At 35.3% G+C, this 8,164-nt stretch overlaps 1 long non-coding RNA gene across 1 annotated transcript; it reads left to right on the top strand.

Moving 5' to 3' along the window:
- The first annotated feature begins 6,337 nt into the window (after positions 1 to 6,337).
- Positions 6,338 to 7,924, top strand: LOC127976606 (uncharacterized). Its single transcript, XR_008157895.1, has 3 exons — positions 6,338 to 6,388; positions 6,512 to 6,576; positions 7,268 to 7,924. It is a non-coding gene; the product is annotated as an uncharacterized LOC127976606 (long non-coding RNA).
- Positions 7,925 to 8,164: the final 240 nt, after the last annotated feature.

Genomic DNA, 8,164 nt, shown 5'->3' with positions numbered 1-8,164 from the left:
TGTTCAAGTCTGCAGTATCAAGGCTCATTCGGTGTTACGTTCAAGTCAAGTTTGCTAATGTGGTCGGTGGGACTGACAGCAGGGGCCTCCAGGCAGTCACACAAGGGTCAGTGTGGCTTTCTCTGCTTTAGAGGGGCCAGGCAGAAGAGCTATGCACTTAATCACACCCAGAAGACTGGTCATTATTGCAGTCAGTCAGGGTGAATTACCATATCAAAGCCTGACAGACAAGAGAACAGAATGATTGGCACATTATGATGACAGCTCCTGTCGAAGAAAGAGGACAACCTTATCACACATAGTGTACAACACCAAAGAAACAGGGGAGAATTGAGAAAGTTTTTTTTCTTCTTTTTTTTTTTTATGTGTGTGTAGCTTAGGAGGCTTACTGATCACAGAAAAAACAATTAAGTGAAACCATTATATTTTCAAATATAAAAATTCCATACCACCATTTTTCAATAAATTAAAAAAGAAACACTAAAATAAAACGATTTTATTTGCAATAAGTGCATTTAGGCATTTATAATGGACAATTTAGAAAATAGATATTTATCATATTTTGAGCTCTACACTGTAGAAAACTTAATTAACAGTATTACTAAACAGTGCTATTAACAGTGTTTTTAAATTATTAGTGTTTATAATAATTAACTTTAGGTGTGTGTTAGCTAATGACGAAGATTTCGTCATCACAATATAAAAATGCAGGTATGAGCATGAAAATATTCAGTATTTAGTGATACCTACCAATCAACCGATAAATAAATACTGCCTGCTATCCAATATAATACTGATATACTGCATATTGTGCATTTCTTTAATTCGTTTAACTTCATAAGCAATGAAAATTGTCATGCAAGAATAATTCTTAAGTGATGTGTTTACAGCCTTTAAGATTTTAAAACTACACCAAATGTTGTTTTCTAGGTAAAGCAAGAGCCTGTAATTAAAGTCTTAGAAGGGGAAACATCTGTTTTCGTCCCATATAATTAGCATAATTAATTAACGTTAATCAATCCAAACAAATTATTTTTTAACACCCGGAATAAATCACAAATCCCTGCTTCTCTCGACTGACCCTGTCGCTGTAGAATGGGTAATTGATCAAAAGTAAATTGGACAATGTGCAGCAATGAGGCGTATTGTATCCTCATATTTGAAGCACACCCAAATCATTAGTCTGAGAGCACAGATGGATTGAGGACCATCTCTTTGCAATATAAAATCTTGGCATAAAATGGTAACTACCAAAGTGTTAGCAGGATGTTGACAGCATCTGATGAGGTTTGCATCATATTTTAAATGGAACTGCTGTGGGACATACTCTTAACGCGGCCAATCAATTCATAGCCTCAGGTAAAGATCTGGTTGCATGGAATGGCGCAAATGATTTCTAAATATACAAATGCAGTTATTAGGCCTGAAAAACAGTCGCTCCAGCCCACCTTTGTTGAAAAAAATGAAAAAGAAAACTATCCTCACAAAAACATGTATAGGCTCACACGTGCGCACACACACAGGCCAATAAAAACTCCTTCAAACATGTCTAGAACGGTTTATGAAAAGACAAAAAGAGGGCCTCGGGGAATACCTCGTGTACACGATGCCGGTATATTGCTGTCAGGTTCACTGTCGGATGGGTTAATCAAAAACTCAAGGGGAAAGGTGCTATCTTCACCGCACACTGCCATCTTTATCGATTCTATTTGCAGCACCTCACCAGGATCGCACTTCTTTAACTATTCAATTGGTCCAAAATAGATTTTTCCATTTTACGCAGGAGCGACAGGGAAAACATTAGACCAGAACAAACGTGATAGAAACGTATCACAAAAGCAGATGAACAAACATTGTGGGAGATTTATGGCTGGGATTTTAATAAATTCGAGGGAGATGAATTGATTTTGGTTAGGGGTGTAAGCAACAATTTATTGGGTGGGAAAATGCATTATTTTCCAATTGTTATCAAGCTACAGTAAAACTGATTTGTGTCCTATTGCGTTTTATGGATAAAAGGAGGAGGAACCTTCACATGATTTAGATTAAATGTATTAATCAAAACCACTCAGTGTGAACAATATATCTACAACTTGAGAAGATTTTTGACATTTAATTCTGTCGCAACATTTTGGCTCTGCACCTCTTCCTCCAAATTCAATGGCTGCCACAGCTGAGGGAACGCTCTGTTTTAATTTTATGAGGCTTAAAGTAGCTTTTAACCAGCCAAGCGGCAAATAACATAGGATTAGAAATATTTAGTGTTTTCCGACTCCTTAACAAGGATAATCCTTTAGAAACAAGTCTGACCTTTGCGGCTTAATAACTTGGCAGTAGTTAACTCTTTAAATGATAGCTGGGTAATTTAAAGAATGATTTCGTAGCCATAATGATCGGGAAACAGATCAAGTGAGACACAGAGAGAGAGAGAGAGAGAGAGAGAGAATGAGAGGGGGGGTGTTAGATATGCAAAGATAAGCAGTGAAAGAACATTTCATGAAATTTATCTGGTGTGTTGTTGTCAATTAATTTAGATTTACTGACAAACCAGTAGACTGGAGATGCACACATTAATTCAATAAATATGCATTAACAAAAAGTAAACTGTTACTCATTAATGCCTGTATAAAATATATACTGGGCTACAAAATGAACTAAACACAATTTACAATATAAGCTAATCTTGAGTATATACAAATACACTTTTGGGCTTTAAAAAGACCACTATACTGAAACTGACCCCAACAAGCCACTCTATTAGTTCAGTCCATAATAATGATAAAATGCCCACCAAGGTCTCTTTGAACAGAAATCCATTTTGTTCCAAGAGCGCCTGTGTCCAGTCACTGTGCTCCACTTACTCTCTTGATTTGATAGTGAAAGCAGAAAACTTTTCAGTGTCAAATAGTATTTTAAACCAACAACTTACTAAAGTCCCATGTCATCAGGTCCATGAAAACTAATCTTTCAGTAGTAATAGCTCCTATAAAAGTGGACAGAGCCATTGAAATAGAGGCAAGTAAATAGGCAACAAATCCTTTGCTTGGCTCAGGTGGGCAATGAAGCAAACAAAAAGCTAGAAATGGGATCGGGCCCTGGATGGAGCACACTGGACCATGACTAAAATAGGCCAGAGTTCATAGGTCAAGGTCTTTACTAGAGCTACCCCCTCCCACACACAAGATGAATAGCTTTGTATACTACTCTGTTCAAGACTGACTTCAATTCACAATTACAAACACTTTTAAATAAGCCGGTAACATACAAGGAGGTTTTTTTTTTTCATTATGTATTATATGATATTATTTTATCATTTTAAAATAAAGAAAAAAATATGACTTATTTGTTACAGGCCTATTTAAAGAGAAAGAGAGAGATTTGCATGCAAAAATATGACTTATTTGTTACAGGCCTATTTAAAGAGAAAGAGAGAGATTTGCATGCAAATAAATCCAAAATATATTAAATACTAACTTCTCATTTTATTTTTTAAATCTATATATATATTAAATTTTACAATATATTTTATGATTTTTAAAATGTGATCTAATATTAACCTGTAAAATAAATGGAAAAAAATGAATATAATTTTCCCCCTTGTTTCATTTTAAATCTATATTTTCCTTTTTTTATACAGTACACATATCTCTCTAACTGAGTCCTTTAAACCAATGATGCTAGTCAGGTGGATTGAACTCTGTTGCCTCAGACAGTTTTTTTTTTTGCCCTACATAAATGGAAATAATCAAAGCCAAAGTCAAAACCAAAGTCATCACATTTGATTACCAATCACACTAGACATCCTTGTTTGAATAAATGCACTGTCATGTTTTTATCATCAGAAAGATGCTCCCTGCATGTGGGAAATGTAATTTTATGTTTCGGTAAGTGAAAGTACAGTACACCATAGACAAAACACAAGTGCAAACAAGGGAATTTGTATAAAAATGTAATTCACAAAACCAAACAACACTGTGACAACCTAATCCCAGGAGACTTAGTCTTATTCACTCTCAAACCGCCATTATTAACAATGCCATAGTAATTCTGGAAACTTTGAACTCCAGAAATCAAAGTCTTGCTTAATCTTGCCAATACAGGGAAATTCTACTTTTCACAAATGTTTCAAGTGCTACATTCCTCTCCTACAAAAGATTTTCGAGTGGAAGTAAACACTACAGAAATACGACTATGTTGTAACATTGCCCAGGAGAATTTAAATTGTTTTTTTATGGTTCTACGCAAAACCTATATGACAACAGCCACAAAACAAAAACAGTCTGACTCAATAGAGATGAAGGGGTAACCAACAGATGAATTGTAAAACGATAAAAATAATCAAGTTTGTGCTTACGGTGGACGTTCACAGCCAAAGCAAGATAACAAAGAGAAACATGCCTTGATTTATTTTCTCTTCAGCTCTCTTCAAAATTGGATGGCAAACACTCCCTATTCCATTAACTACAGTCCATATGATTTTTGGCAAATAAAACTGTGCAGTAGCATCTGTGTGCCTGATACAGTGGAGGAGAAACTGCAAACGCAAATGATACGTTTTATTATTTGCCACCATCAAATAGGCCCTTGCATCTGCTTCTCTGGCACCAGATCCGCAAACACAGTGCTTGTGTGAGATGGGAGAGACCTCAATCAAACGTAAGCTAAGCCTTTCTTCAGGACATGAAACAGAGCACTCCTCTAGCTGATATTATGTCTGCCAGAGAGAATGGGAGACGATGAAGAGGGAAGAAAGGAAATGCAAAACAGAAGGAGGATGGAAAATAACATGAATTACCTGATGATGAATAATAAGCAGCACGCGGTACATGCTGCACTTATAGCTTGCATGATAATCCCATCATGCATGCTACTGTAAGCTTCTAATGAAGTCATACAGAGTAGAAAAGGGTTTTTGCAGGTTTAATGAAGGTAAATTTAAGACTTAAGACTTATCTGAGACTAAGGAAAGACAGTTTAAGGAATTAATTTAATGGAACACACAATGCATCAATATGCACTCTAAAAAACGCTGGGTTGTTTTTTCAACCCAACTGCTGGGTTGAGGCCGTTGGATAGGACTTTGGGATGTTTTAACCCAAGTTTGGGTTGAAAATAACTCTCTTTTTTAACCCAGCGTGCCTGGGTTGAGGACGCGGACGTGAAGGAGAGCACGCACGTCACGTCAAGATCGTACGTCTCCAGTGCGAGCAGCCGCCATTTTCTCAGCGTGATAGAAGCGAGAAGCGAGTGAAAGACTATGGTAAGTAACGTTAAATATTCAAAATGTAAAGTTATCTTTTATTGTTTACCCGGTTGTATGAAAGGCAGAAGGTTTTATGAAAGGCGGAAACAAAGGAGCTTAACGTTATATATATATATATATATATATATATATATAAGTTATATAAAAAACGGACGCGGTTTTCGCCTCGGACACGGAGGTCTTAACTGCCTCATGTAACGTTACTGAACGGAGGATGTACTTTTAATATAACGTCTGTGAATGTATTTTGTCATATTTACATAAGATTTTACATTATCTGTACTTTTTGAGGCGTTAACAGACGGTTATGGTCACGGTTACGCTCATGTGAATGTGTCTTTTTTTTTCGCGGTTAAACTGAATGTATGTTTGTCTCCTAAAGGAAACGCATTGTGTAGTAAAGACTAGCATAATTATTTTGAGGCTGTTGAAGTGGTAACTGTTAAAAGTATGTTTTACATGTAATATTTCAGACTTGTCGAGCTCCTATCTTCATTGTCCTCGCGCCGAGAGTTAAAGACACAGAAGCTGTTTGTGTGAGGAGTCCCAGACCTGTGTGAGGATGAGGAGGAGGTGTTCTTCTGAAGAGAGGGACAGACGGTTTAAGGAGAGTAAACTTCAGAATAACATCAAGTTATCTTTATTTTTACTAAGACTAAAATAATGTGTGTTTTTTTTAGATGTTGAAATCCAGAGACAAGATAACTTCATTCTTTTGAGACTGATGTAAGTTAAATTATTACTTTTTTTTTTTTTTTTTTTTAGAAAATTAATGTTTCTGTTGCGTCCTGCCTGTTAACTTCACATTTTGATGCAAAAACAGTGTGATTTTATATATATATATGTATGTATGCATATGTTAATATTTTATTGAAACCATTGATGTCCCTCTTTGCAGAACTCAAACTAACTGGAGTTAAGGACACACAAGTCTGCTTGTGTGAGGAGGAGGTTTTCTCAGCTTCTTCTGAAGAGAGGGAAATATCGTTTAAGGCAAGTAAACTTCATAATTTCATGTTATCAGTTGTTGTTTTTTTACTAAGAGTAAAATAATGTTTGTTTTTTTGTTTTTGTAGATGTTAAAAGCAAGAGACATGGGAGAGCATCATTCCTTTGAGATTTTATGTAAGTTATTTTTAGAAAATAAATTTTTGTCTCCTGCCAGTTTACTTCACATTTTGATGCAACAACAGTGTGATTACGTGCTCATTTCATTAAGACCATTGATGTCTGTGTTTTTTATTGCAGAACACAAACCAACTTTGGAGTTGTCTGATTTGGAGAGTCATTATTCTTGGTCTTCGCTCTTAGAGGTAAAGTTCACACAAAAAATCATTTACTTGCCCTCAAGTCATTCCAAAACTATAAGACTTTTGTCTGTCTTTACAACATAAATTAATATATTTTTAGTTTTCTCATAATATTTGTTAATCCATTTATAGTTTAGATAATCAGTATTTTCAAGCTTCATAAATTATAGAGTTATTGTAGAAGTAAATTCTGATTTATATATGAATACATCTTAAATTATATGATAGCAAACATGTATGTTCAAAATAAAATACTGGTCTCCCAGACACAAAAAGAGAATATTAAATATATTCATACGTTTTCCAAAAAATTAGCAGATTTTGTATGAGTCTGGAAAAACATGGGGAGAGTAAATTATAAACATTTTAATTATTTAGTGAACTAACCGTTTGAAGAGCAGCCCTCCACGTACATGAATATTGTGAGGTATGTGAATGTCATGACTGTTTTAATGTTTCAGTAAAGAAGCTTTCTGAAAGCAATATTTATTCAAACAATATCGCATGTCCTCACACTAGTGCTGTCATTATAGCCTCCTGGAGCGCTGTGGTGGACTGAGACATTAAACAACCACACAAAGTGTTGAAACTTTAAAACCGATTATTTACCTATCCTTACGGATGTGAATACATCTCTACCTGAAAATGGATAGTTTAATTAAATGTTTAATTTTTTCAAATGTGTTTCTCTTAGGCCACTGATGAAGAACAGGCGGTGACTGGGATGAATCCTGGTTAGAGAGGAGAATCTTCTTTCCCCTAAACTGATGCAGCGGTGGTTTTAAAGGAGGACGCTGCCCTGGATGATGTAGATGTCGTCACATGCTGTGCTGATGGGGTTTCTTCATGATTACATCAGTTATGCTAAAGAGATCATGAAAATTGACTGTGATACATGATCTGTATTCATGGACTATGAAACAAACTGTAAGTGTATAATTTGTTAAAAAAAAAAGTTAAATGCTTTTTCTGTGTTGTTTAGTAGAAGAGTTTACACTCTTGTCATTCATACACCTGCTCACATTCTTTCACACACACACACACACACATGCGTCTGTTAAAGGTTATAATATCAAAGTTAATGTTTTGATTTATTTGTGTACTGTCATGCCAGAATAGTTGGAAAAAAACCTAACTAATTGTAAATTTATTGTATGTGTTTTCGTATATTTTTATACAATATATACAATTGAACAAAGTCCAATTTGATCTTAAGTTATATTCATCAAATGTTCAATGCTTTGTTTATGAACTCTGTAGCTGTTAATGCCATCCTTTTCTGCATTTCTTCTAACATGTTACTTTTTGACTTTTCTCTTGTTTTTAATAAATATTTTCCTTTTGGTAATTATTATTTGTGTGTAAAAGTGATATTTAAAATGAACAACATTTGTAGGTTTAATGCCTAGCTCAATTTGGGTTAATTTTAACGTAGAAATGCATTGTTTCCCCACATGGCTGCACTCTGCGAGTTTATTTTCTTCCAGCAGGAGGCGCTAAGAGCGGGAGAGGTAGGTTTCTCCGGTAACGGCTGCAGAGCGGTGCTGAGCTCACAAACACTGCCTTATCAAGCACATGCGAAATGATATCG

This window comes from Carassius gibelio, chromosome B17 (genome assembly GCF_023724105.1).
Source record: "Carassius gibelio isolate Cgi1373 ecotype wild population from Czech Republic chromosome B17, carGib1.2-hapl.c, whole genome shotgun sequence".
In the NCBI taxonomy this organism is placed as follows: Eukaryota; Metazoa; Chordata; class Actinopteri; order Cypriniformes; family Cyprinidae; genus Carassius; species Carassius gibelio.
Note: the sequence above shows the minus strand (reverse complement) of the source record. Positions and strands in the feature narration are given on the sequence as shown.